At 36.7% G+C, this 13,290-nt stretch overlaps 1 long non-coding RNA gene across 1 annotated transcript; it reads left to right on the top strand.

Moving 5' to 3' along the window:
• The first annotated feature begins 749 nt into the window (after positions 1-749).
• On the top strand, positions 750-6,556 carry LOC144455946 (uncharacterized). Its single transcript, XR_013484829.1, has 2 exons — positions 750-1,134; positions 3,567-6,556. It is a non-coding gene; the product is annotated as an uncharacterized LOC144455946 (long non-coding RNA).
• Positions 6,557-13,290: the final 6,734 nt, after the last annotated feature.

Here is a 13,290-nt window from a genome sequence, read left to right on the forward strand (position 1 = left end):
TGTGCAATGATCTCCTGTTTCTGCTCATTTCCTTTTGCATCAGTTCATATAGGTCTTCACATTTTTTTTGAAACCACCCCCTCATCATTTTTATAGCACAATAGTACTCCATCACAATCATATACCACAAACTTGTTTAGCCATTCCCCAATTGATGAGCATCCCCTCAATTTCCAATTCTTTCCCAACACAAAAAGAGCTGCTATAAATATTTTTGTGCATATAGGTCCTTTCCTTTTTTCTTTGTTTTCTTCGGGATACAGGCCTAGTAACAGTATTTCTGGGTCAAAAGGTATGCATAGTTCTATAGTCCTTTGGGCATAGTTCCAAATTATTCTCCAGAATGGTTGGACAAGTTTACAACTCCACTAATAATTTGTTAGCATACCTATTTTTCCTCATCCCTTCCAACATTTGTCACTTTTGATATCTGTGAAGTGGTACCTAAGAGTTTTTAAAATGTGCATTTCTCTAATCGTTAGTGATTTAGCATTTTTCTTATAATTATAGATAGATTTGATATCATCTTCTAAAAACAGCCTGTCCACATTGAGAGAATCAAATCGATTCCATTTTGTATCATCACCAACATTTTGTATAGTTGCTGAAGTAAAGTTCTGTGTCCCTGAGCTAAATTTAGTTATTTCTGTAAATCATGTCATTTCAAGGGAATCAGCTACTATTGTATCTCTAACTGGCTTGCAGGATGCAGGTGGATACAACCAATCAGCATCCCTAAGTATCAGAAAGTTCCTAAATCTAAAAATAGTAACTGTGCTTTACTATAAAAACCCTTGTGATTCTCTCTTCAGAGTCCTTGTGCCTGCTGAGGGGCCTTGGAACTGATTTGTTTTGTAACTGCACGCCTTGTTAACAAATCTTATTGCTCAGACTTTGTTTCCTCAGTTTACCTCATTTCGCTCATGACAATTAATGAGCCAGCCAGGAGACCAAGAAAGGACTCTGGCCCCCAGGGGGGCAGGGGTAGCCTCTCTGAGGAACCCTGTGGCTCCAAGTAATTTACCTGCTGAAGGACTTCTCTGTGGAAGACTATCCCAGAGGTTGAACTCCCTTTGATTTCAACTCTTCCAAGCCAAGATAAGCTTCCACTTAGTTGGAAAAGAAATAACTAAGGTAAGTCTCCACACTTTTGGAGAAGTCATTTTCAGGGAATATTAGGATCTGGTATTAGCATACTAAAACTAACCCCTTGGAGAAGTTTCTTATAGCTTGGGACTAGGGAAACTCCTGGTAGAGCCCAGAATGACTAAGAAGCATATAATCAGTTATGTGAAATTTGGTCTAAAACTGCAAGAGATTCAGCTGCCAATTTGTTTTGGCCTCAAACTGGTACTTTTGAGTACTGTAAATTAAAAGATTTAAGCCTGGGGGCAGTTAGGTGGCACAGTGGAGAGAGCACTTGCCCTGGTGTCAGGAGGACCTGAGTTCAAATCTGGCCTCAGACACATAACACTTACTAGCTGTGTGACCCTGGGCAAGTCACTCAACCCTATTGCCTAACCAAAAAGAGAGAGAGAGAGAGAGAGAGAGAGAGAGAGAGAGAGAGAGAGAGAGAGAGAGATAAAAAGATTTAAGCCTAGCTATAGGGAATAAACATCCAAACCAGATGGCATATTGGTTTTGCTGAGCTGACCTTTCTGATGGCACATGCCTGACAAACCTGCAGGTATCTTCTCTCTATCCTGTCCTATCTGCTCCCTCTTCTGTTCCTTTGCAACTTCTGCTAGCTACCACTTCTGCTACCACCACCTCACCTTCCTACTCTCTGCACCCCCATCCTAGTTTCCTATTCTCCTGAAGTAGCTAGAGATTTAATTCCTCTTGAACCCAAGGGGCCTATAAGTGGTATCTTCCGTCTTCAAGAAAGGCTTGTACATAATCCAGCACAACCTGGCCATGACTTGTAATCATCAGCTTTTTGGTCCCTCTGATCTTTCTACCTACAGAAGTGGCATTCCCAAATTTCACAAAGATCCAGAAACAGTTATAATTCAATTTCAGGCCATCTTTAGGGGTTATAATATCAACTGGGGGGATATAGTGACCTGATGGAAACCTTACTCTCCCCCAATTGAAAACAAAACAAAAACATGTCATTATTGAAGCTGCTAATCTGGAAGTTCTGGCAGGAAGGAAGTGGGGCTGGCTCTGCAGGTCTCCCAAATGGGCCATTACAGGACCCACAATGGAACCCTAACAATCCAGCTGATTATACCAGCCTACTTCAGACTAGAAAATCATTAGAGGTATAGAGGCATGTGACATCTGCTCTGAAAACTGGAGTAAATTCCAGGAGACAATTCAAGAAAAAAAATAGAACCCCTAACTAATTTGTATGATAGGTTATGCAAAAGTGCTGAGCAGTATGTGAGTCTAGATCCACTCTACCTGTGAGATGCAAGAATTACAAATGTGGCCTTTCCTAGCCAGAAATATGAAAGTTCTTTCATGAGAGTTATCTGGGTTGCATCAAAAGACATCTTAGGAAACATTGCACAATATGTTTATGAAGGAAAAGATAAGGAAAAAGAGAAATCTGAGCCAAACGACTAAACCTGTAATCTTGACCCTGTACAGGTTGTGTCAAGAACTCACAAGTCTCTTGAATGTTTTTAATGCCACAAGACGGGCCGTATTGCCCGAGAATGTAGAAAGAAAAGAAAAGAGGTCTTGGGACCTCAAGAGCATAAGTAGAAATGGGTCTAGAAGTGCCCAGGAGAATCCAGCTGCATGAAGGTGCAAGGAAAGGGAAGGGCCGTAGATCTTGAAAAGTACTCTTTTGTTTTCCCCATCCTGATGTCCTCGCCCCAACTATCCTGGTCCTTGCCTCTTCCCAAACTGGTGAATTCCATGTCACTCTTAAAGTTGATGATGCAATCTATGACTGTTTACTAGATACTGGAGCTTCTAATTCAGTTTTAATGAGCAAACAAAACTCTAATTATACCTCTATTGGATCTCTGAATGTTGTCAGAGTCTCACAAAAACATCAGAGTTTTTCTAAATTATCTTATTGAGTGGATGGTATCCATTGATCCTCTTTCCATTGAAAAGTCCTCCCTCCTCATGCCCAAATCCCCTGTAAATTTGTTGGGGTGAGATCTCCTTTGTAAACTTATGGCCATGTCAGGGTTTGTTGCAAAGATGCTTCTGAAAGAAATCATTCCCTGCTTTGGACCCCTGGCCTGCATTGATTCTGACAGAGGTGCCCACTTCACTGATTGTGTCCTATCTCAGATTTACTCCTATCTAGGGGTAGTTCCTAAATTTCATACACCTTACCACCCCACCCCCAGAGCTCACACCAATTTGAGCATATGACCAAGGAGCTTAAAACGATCATTGGTAAGCTATGTGCCTGAACCCATATAAAGTGTCCTGATGTTCTTCTCTGGCTTTGTTCTATCTGCACAGCAGAACAAGGTGGGGACTATATATATCTGCTTTTGAAATGCTTTTAAGGCACCTCCTTCCCCATCCAGGCAAGAGCTTTTCCCTCAGTACACACATTTTTATTGAGAGGAGATACTTCTGTTGCTTCTTAGATACAGGAGCTACAAACTGGGCTGCAGAGAAATCTGTGACATGGAAGCTACAGTGTAGACAGGATTTTGGACTTTTCACTACATGACTCTCACCAGGGAGGAAAGGTCTACATCATAAATTTTCAGACTACGATGGAACTCAACTCTCTCGGCAGGATCTGTTCCAAGGACTACTGGAATACTCCAGTGGCATCAAGATTAGAAAAAAGGACTCTTGGATACATTGCCCCCACGAAACCTGCCCCAATACTGTTTCATAATGTTTTTGCTTTGGTTTCCTTTATCCTGTTTGTTGCCTTTTCCTCTCCTGTCTTCTCCTCGCAGGAGGGTTGGAAAAAAACCCATAATACTATTAACAATCTCCATGGGGAAGTGGGACAAATTTTGTACCACCTCAAAGCAATTGGACCTCATGAATGTTGGATTTGTCATCATATCCACCAAAAAGACCCTAATCCATGGGAAGTCTTTCCCATTACTGAAAAGAAAACCCTTCCCTGGCCAGAAGACCTTATCACTCAGATTATGACCTTTCACCTTTAAACAGAGCTTTTATTCCTTTTGCTTTAGCCGCATGTAATCTTCATGCTCCCAACAAAAGGATGCTGAAAAGCTCAAAGGCCATTTTCCCTTTCCCAAGAAAAAACAAATTACTCTTAAATTTAGTGGGTCTTGTAGTATTATTAAAGTTAAGGTCATCTCATTAAAAGTAACTATTACCAGCAATTTGGAACTAGGCCCGAAAGGCAACCAAACTGTGCATACCCTTTGATCCAGCAATACCACTATTAGGATGGTATCCCAAAGAAATCATAAAAAAGGGGAAAAGACCTATGTGCACAAAAATATTGATAGCAGCTCTTTTTTGGTGGGAAAAAATTGGAATTGAGGAGATGCCCATCAACTGGGGAATGGCTGAACAAGTTGTGGTATATGAATGTAGTGAAGTACTATTGTGTAATAAGAAATGATAAACAGGTAGATTTCAGAAAAAACTTGGAAAGACTTATATGAACTGATGTAAAGTGAAATGAGCAGAACCAGGAGAACATTGTATACAATAACAGCAACGTTGCATGATGATCAACTGTGAATGACTTAACACTTCTCAGCAATACCATGGTGCAAGACAATTACAAAGAACTCATGATGGAAAATGCTATCCACATCTAGAGAAAGAACTGATGGATTCTGAATGCAGATCAAAGCTTACTATTTTCACTTTCTTTATTTTTTTTTCCTTTTGACCTGTTTCTCCCTTCACAACATGACTAATATGGAAATATGCCTTACATGATTGCACATATATAACCTATATCAAATTGCTTACTGTTTTAGGAAGTGGGGAGGGAAGAAGGTAGGGAGAAAAATTTGGAACTCAAAATTTTGTAAAAATGAATGTTAAAATTGCCTTTACGTATAATTGGAAAAAATAAAATGCCATTAAAAAAAGAAAAAAGTCATGACTCCTCTCCAGAGTTTCCACTTCTGTGTGAAAAAGGAAAAAGATCTTAGCACTACCCTAGATTTAGGTAACATAGATAAGTTGCATTAATATTTTTCATTTCCCTAATATTATTAAAGGGGACCTGTATATCTGTGCCAAAGCCATTCTTCATGATGATAACAAAGACTATAAACCTCTATGTTTCCCTAATTAACCCTACATGCAGTGGGTCCAGCTGGGTTCAGTTAGATAAAGTTAGAGACCAATACTATTTTTGACAATTCTTGGCAAAACCCTATGGTGGGCATAAACTTTCCCTTTCTGAAGTCTCATGGGATTTGGTGACCCCAGGTCAATTTTTCATTTGTGATGATCAAGCCCACTCTTCTCTATCCCCTAATTGGTTTGGTACCTGTGAAATTGCCTTTTTGACCCCATCATCTTTGGTTTTTAATCATCCCATAGGACTGGTAGGGCAAAGGTCTACCAGAAATCTGGGTGCATGATGGTACAGGCATAAAAAAAAGAGAAGATACCCTAACTAATGGGGACATAGTTTCAATCCAAAACCCCATAAAACAACATGGAAATAGAATAAAGTTCCTTTGGTACCTAATTCCACATAGAGAGGTTGTTGTGCTAGAACAAGCCGTCAGAAACGTCTCCCTTCAGATTGAGAGACTGATCCACACCAGAAACGAATTCATCTCCTTCCTCCAAATTGAGGCATATTCTTTAGCCCACATGGTCTTACAAAATTGCATAGTTCTAGACCTACTTACTACCTCTCAAGAGGAGCCTATGCTATGGTTCATCAATCTTGTTGTTCCTACGTTAATCAATCAGAGGAAATGATAACAAATCTTCATAATATCTGCTATAACTTGTTATAGCGGAAACAAAACCACCTCCCCCAGGTGACCCCTGGTGGAATCCCTCCTCTTGGTTTATTTGGCTGCAGAGAAATAGCATCTTAGCCACTCTTGGTAAGGCCCTTATGGCCCTCTGCCTTGTAATTCTTTTTAGACTATATCTTAGGTGCTGTGTTAAAGCTTATTCAAAGATTGCCCCAGAGAGGCTCAGGTAGTACACTCTGGTGATCATACCCGTATTAAAAACCTTATAGAACTAGCTTATCGATAGGATATAGATACTTGGGAGCCTCCCATGGATCAAAGAGGGGAATGGAGAGAATCAAAGCAATTCCATTTTGTATCATTGCCAACACTTTGTATAGTTATTGAAGTTAAGCTCAGTGTCCCTGAGCTAAGTTTAGTTATTTCTGTCAATCATGTCATTTCAAAGAAATCAGCTACTATTGTATCTCTAACTGGCTTGTTGGATGCATGTGGATGCAACTAATTAGCATCTCCAAGCACTGGAAATTTCCTAAATCTAAAGATGGAAAATCTAAAAATAGTAACTGTGTTTTACTATAAAACTCTTGTAATTCTCTCTTTGGGATCCTTGTGCCTGCTGAGGGGCCTTGGAACCAATTTGTTTTGCAACTTTATGCCTTTGCCAATAAATCACATTGCTTGGATTTTGTTGCCTCAGTTTTCCTCATTTCACTTGCAACAATATTCTTTGACCATTTATCAATTGGAAAATGGCTTTTATTTTATAAATTTGACTCCGTTCTCTCTATATTTGATTGGGAAAGAATTTTTATAACCAGTCTTTCTGATAAAGGACTCATTTCTAAAATACATAGAGAATTAAGACAAATTTATAAGAACACAAGCCATTCCCCAATTGATAAATGGTCAAAGGATATGAATGGACAGTTCTCAGATGAAGAAATTAAAGCCATCTATAGTCATATGAAAAAATGCTCTAAATCGTTATTGATTAGAGAAATGCAAATCAAAACAACTCTGAGGTACCACATCACACCTATCAGATTGGCCAACATGACAAAACAGGAAAATGATAAATGTTGGAGAGGATGTGGGAAAATTGGAACTCTAATACATTGTTGGTGGAGTTGTGAAATGATCTAACCATTTTGGAGAACAATATGGAACTATGCCCAAAGGACTATCAAGATGTGCATACCCTTTGATCCAGCAATAGCACTTCTAGGGCTATATCCCAAAGAGATCAAACAAATGGGGAAAGCACCCACATGTACAAAAATATACATAGCAGCTCTTTTTCACAAAAAGCAAAGAATCAGAAGTTGAGAGAATGCCCATCAACTGGGGAATGGCTGAGCAAGTTGTGGTATATGAATGTAATGGAATACTATTGTGCTATAAGAAATGATGAACAGGCTGACTTCAGAAAACCTGGAAAGACTTATATGGTCTGATGCTGAGTGAAGTGAGCAGAACCAAGAGGACTTTGTACACAATAGCAGCCACGTCATGCAATGACTAAGAATGTTAAACTGAACCCTTCTCAGCATTACGAGGATCTAAGACATCTCCAGAGGCCTCGGGAAGGAGAATGCTATCCACATCCAAAGAAAGAACTATGGAAGTTGAATCACTCTCACTTATTTTTACCTTCAGTTGAGTTTTGTTTCATCTTTCTGATGGTTCCTCCTATTGGTTTTAATTTTTACTTACAACTTCACTAATGTGAAAATATGTTTAATGGGTATGTAAATGTAAAGCCTATGTCAGATTGGGTGCCATCTTGGGGAGGGTGGGGGGGGGAGAAAAAGGGAGAAAAATTTTCAACTCAAAAGCATATGGAAAAAAAAATTAAAAAAATTAAAATTAAAAAAAGTTCTCTCTATATTTGAGAAATTAGAAGCCTTTATTAGAAAAACTTACTGTAAAATTTTTTGATAATTATTCATTGTCTATGGTACGTTTAGCAAAATAGAGTTGTCCTGATTATTTTTTTTAATGAAGTCTATTTTTGCTTTTGCTTTGTCTGAGATTATGATTGCTAACCCTGACTTTTTTCTTAACTACAGCTGAGGCATAATAGATTCTGGTCCAGCTCCTTATTTTAACTCTGTGTGTGTCTTTCTGTTTCAAGAGTGTTTCTTGTAAACATATTGTTGAATTCTAGTTTCTAATCCATTCTGCTGTTTGCTTCCATTTTATGGGTGAGCTCATTCCATTCATATTCACAATTATGATTTCTGTGTACTTCCCTCCATCCCATTTTCTTCTGTTTATCTTTCTTTCTCTCTCCTTTTAAACTTTCCTACCACAAAAGTCTATTTTGCTTCTGCCTTCCTTCATCTGTCCTCCTTTTTATCATCTTCCCCACCTTTTTCTTATTCTCGTCTCCTCTCATTTCCCTGTTGGGTAAGATAGATTTCTATATCCAGCTGAATGTGTGTGTATATTCTTCCTTCTTTGAACCAGTTCTGATGAGAGTGTATTGCTTACCCAACCCCCCACCCTATTCCCCCCACTGTAAAAGCTCTTTTTCAATGTGAGCAAATTTTCTTCTTTCTACCTTGCCCTTCTCCCCTTTCCCAGTGCATCCCTCTTTTTCACCTCTTCATTTTTTGGGAGACTCACACCCATGCTCTCTGTCTTTGCAGACTCTTTCTAACTACTTTAATAATAAAAAAAAGTTCTTAGTACTTACATGTATCATCTTCCCAAACAAGAATGTAAACAGCTTAACTTTACTGAGTTTCTTATGATTTTTCTTTTGTGTTTACCTTTTTATGCTTTTCTTGAATCTTGTGTTTAAAAGTAAAAATTTCTATTCAGCTCTTATCTTTTCATCAGGATTGCTCTTTCCCCCTCTTTCCCCTGAAGAATTATATTTAGTTGTGCTTGGTAGATTGTTTTTGGTTGTAATCCTAGCTCTTTTGCCTTCTGGAATATAATATTCCAAGTTCTTCATTCTTTTAAGGTGGAAGTTGCTAAATCTTATGTGATTCTGACTGTGGTTCTATGGTATTCCTGACAACCTCCTAAGTTGTCTTAGGTGGGGAAAATGTCTCTCCCTGATCTTTTGTTGGCTCTGCTGCTCCAGAATTTGATTTGAGGCATCACTTTAAAGTTGTTTAGAAGGTAATGTTGGGAGAGTTCATCAGGTTGTTGCCTTTCCTCTGCCACCTTGATTTTGCCCTTCACTTTTTTTAGATAGATACAAATTTTCATATTAAAGAGAGATCCATTTTTTCCTATGCATTCTAGTGTTGTTTTTTTTTTTTAAACAAGAATGGGTATTTTATCTTGTCAAAACTTTTTTTTTTGTATTTATTGATCTAATCATATAATTTTTGTTCTTTTTGTTATTAATATGCTCACTTATGTTCACATTTATCACAAGAGTGAAATATCCTGCATTCCTAGTATAAATACAATCTGGTCATAGTATGTAATTTTTTTTGATATATTGCTGTAGTCTCCTAGTTCACATTTTATTTAAAATCTTTGAAACAAAATTCATTAGGGATGTTGTTCCACATTTCCCCCCCCCCCCCCGCTTTGATACTCTCTGGTATCTAGACTATATTTGTGTCATAGAAAGAATTTGGTAGGACCCTTTCTTTTTTCATGTTTTTTTAAAACACTTTATATAATGTTGGAATTAATTGTTATTTAAATATTTGATAGAATTTGCTTGGAAATCCATCTAGTTCCAAGGTTGGGTTTTTTTTGGGGGGAATGGGAATAGGAGAAGACTTTTATTTATGGCTTTTTAAATTCCTTTTTGTAAGATTAGTTATTTAAGTCCTTTATGTCTTGTTCTGCTGATCTAGGCATTTTATATTTTTGTAAATATTCATAATTTCATTTAGATTTTCATTTTTCTTGATATACACTTAAGTGAAAAAATTCCTAATAATTTCCTTTATTTTTTCTTTATTGGTTATGAATTCACCTTTTTTCATTGTTGATAGTGGTAATTTGGTTTTCTTCTTTCTTTCTTTTTTTTTTGGCTAGGCAATGGAGTTAAATGACTTGCCCAAGGTGACACAGCTAGTAAATGTTAAGTGTCTGAGGCCGGATTTGAACTCAGGTCCTCCTGACTCCAGGGCCACTGCTCTATCCACTGCATCACCTAGCTGCCCCTTTCTTTCTTCTTAAAAATCAAGTTAGCTAATGATTTTTCTATTTTGTTGTGTGTTTTTAAAAAGTAGCTCATAGGTTTATTTATCAGTTCAATTTTTTTTCTTTCAATTTTGTTAATCTCTTCTTTGACTTTCAGGATTTCTATTTTGATGTTTTATTGGAGGCCTTTAATTTTTTTTTTTAATCATGTTTTGGTAGTTGAATGCCCAGTGTATTGATCTGCTTTTTCTTTCTTTTGTTGATGAATGTATTTAGAGATATAAATTTTCCCCTATGGCCTTTTTGGCTTCATCCTAAAATTTTCTATATGTTTTCTCATTGATGTCTCTATCTTTAATGAAATTAATGATTGTTTTTATAATTTGTTCTTTGACTTAACCATCCTTTAGGATGAAATTATTTAGTTTTCAATTAATTTTTAATATTTTCTTCATTAACCTATCGCTGAATATAATTTTTATCTATTGAATATACTTTTATTTATTGCATTGTGGTCCATAAAAGATGTGTCTAATTTTTTGCTTTTTTGCATTTGTTTTTGATGTTTTTAACGCTCTAAAATATGGTGAAATTTTTGGAAAGTATAATGCAAGGCTGAGATATATGTATACTTCTTCCTATTCCTATTCAATAATCTCCTGAGTCCTGTCATATCTAATTTGTCTAAAATTCTATTCAGATCCTTCACTTTTTTTTTAGCTGTTTATGCTGACTTCTATTCGGATCCTTCACTTTCTTTGTGTTTAATTAGATTTCTTGAAGGCTAAGAGGAATGACGTGAGGTTCCCCAGTATTATAATTTTATTCTCTATTTCTCCCTAAAACTCATTTAATTTTTTCTGAAAGTGTTTGTCTGCTATGCTATTCAGTGCATATATGATTAATATTTATATTAATTCATTGTATATTGTACCTTTCAACAAAATATACTTTTCTTTTTTATCTCTTTCAATTAAGTTTATTTTTGTTGTTGACTTATATAAAATTGATTGCCACCCCTCCCTTTTTTACTTCAACTGAAATGTAATAGATTTTGCTCCAGCTCCTTATTTGAATTCTATGTATATTTTTCATTTTCAAATGTGTTTCTCTAAGCAATATATTATTGGTTGCTGCTTTCTAATCCGTTCTGCTTTGCTCTGGATGAGTTCATCCCATTCACATTTATAGTTACAATTACTAATTGTATATTTCCCTCCATCCCATTCTCTTATATTTTTCTTTTTCTTTGGTTCCCATTCCTACTTATAAAGAAGAATAGATTTAGTGTTTTCTAGGTTTAGTGTTTGTTCACCTGTACATCTTTTCTTTCCCTCACTCAAAGCCTAATTCTATCTTTTCTTTTAAGATCCTCTTTAAATTCCACCATCTGCCATTAGTTTTTCTTAAGCCTAATCTTTTCCTTAATCTACCTTCACTCTTTTCTCCTCTTTCCCTCCTATTTCTCTTTGAGGGAAATATATGTATGTGTGTATACTCTTCCCTCCTTTGACCAGTTCAGATGAGATATTTAAGTATTCCTTCTTGTTTTACAAACTTCTAATAGAGCATCTGAATTATGTAAGATAACTTTCACTATCTTTCTTTTCCCTTCCCCTTCTTTATTATATTCCTTCATAATTATATTCCTTTGTTCATCTTCAAGATTAAATTAAATTAAATTCATCTTTTAAGATCATCAGAACAGTAGAGTCCATCCCAGCCCCTCTGTCTAATTAGACTCCCTCTATGACTCCTTGTGATGAGGAAACATGTATTATCTCCCTATATTAGAATGTAAACAAAATGTCCTTTATGATTGTTTGCTCGTGTTTAACTCTTTATATTATTTTTGTCTTTGGTGCCTGTGTTTGTTTTTCATATTTTCTACTCTGATCTTTTCATCAAGAATGCCTGGAAGTTTCTAATTTCATTAAATATCCATCTTTTGCCCTGTAGGATTCCACTTGGTTTTGCTGAGTAAGTTATTATTTGTTGTAAGCCGCTATCTTTTACATTCTGGGATATTTATTCCAACTCTCCAGTTCTTTATGGTGGTGGCTGCTAAATCATAGCTGATACTGATTGTGGCTCCTTACACTTGAATTTTGTCTCTCTGATTGTCTGTAATATTTTGTCTTTTACCTGGAAGCTCTGAATTTTAACTAAAATATTCCTAGGAATTTTCACTTGGGAGTTTCCTTCAGGAAATGACTGGTGAAGTCTTTCTGTATCTACTTTGCCCTCTAGTTCTAAGAAATCTGGGCAGTTTCTTTTATTATTTCTCTCTCTTTGGTCATGTATTTCAAGAAGTTCATTGATGATGAAATTATTTCTCTGTTTTGAAGTTCAGTTGTTTTTGCTATGAGATACCTTTTTCTTATTGTCTTTTGACTTTATTTTAATATTTCTATTTGTCTTATTGGGTTACTAGTTTCTATTTGATGAATTCTAATTTTTAGGGAGTTTTTTTTCCTTGGGTGAGGTTTTATATCTCTTACTCCAAGCTGGTAATTTTTCCCCATTCTCTTTTCCATTGCACTCATTTCTTTCCCCATCTTTTTCCTCAACACTCTGGTTTTTTGGGGGGAGGTGAATGAGGAGGATTTCTTTAATTGTGGGATCCTTTAAAGTTACAAAGTATTCCTGAGGTTTGTTTAACAATGAGGAAATTTTCATCAGTTGATATCAAGGTTATGATATAGTGAAGCTAGTGATACATTCCTTTAGACTACCTAGGTTTCCAAGTTATCATATGGGCTTAATGGTCAAATGGTACTTACACATCTGAAAAGGGAAATATTCCAACTACAGCACTTAGTAGGAAGAACCTCAGGGCAGCTAAGTAGCTCAGTGGATAGAGCACTGGGCCTGAAGTCAGGAAAAATTATCTTCCTGGGTTCAAATCTGGCTTCAGACACTTACTAGCTGTGTGACCCTGGGCAAGTCACTTAATCCTGTTTGCCTCAGTTTCTTCATCTGGAAAATGAGCTGGAGAAGGAGCCAGGGTCTTTGCCAAGAAAACCCCAAATGGGTTCACAAAGAGTTGGACACAATTGAAATGATGAAACAAAGAAGAACCCTGTGTCCAGAGCCAAGGAAAGATGTTCATAATGTACTCAATAGTATTAGTACCAGAGGTAGAGAGGGTGATGCCTATGTCATTATGTAGAGATGTCTCTACAGTTAGCTACATCTTGGCTAAAGTCAGCACATATTCCATGGTCCTATCTTGTTAGAAGCATCCAAAAATTCAGTACCATCAACCACTGTAGATGCACATTAATCCACTATGTGA

Source organism: Phascolarctos cinereus, unplaced genomic scaffold (assembly GCF_003287225.1).
Source record: "Phascolarctos cinereus isolate Bilbo 61053 unplaced genomic scaffold, phaCin_HiC Scaffold_2;HRSCAF=192, whole genome shotgun sequence".
Lineage (NCBI taxonomy): Eukaryota > Metazoa > Chordata > Mammalia > Diprotodontia > Phascolarctidae > Phascolarctos > Phascolarctos cinereus.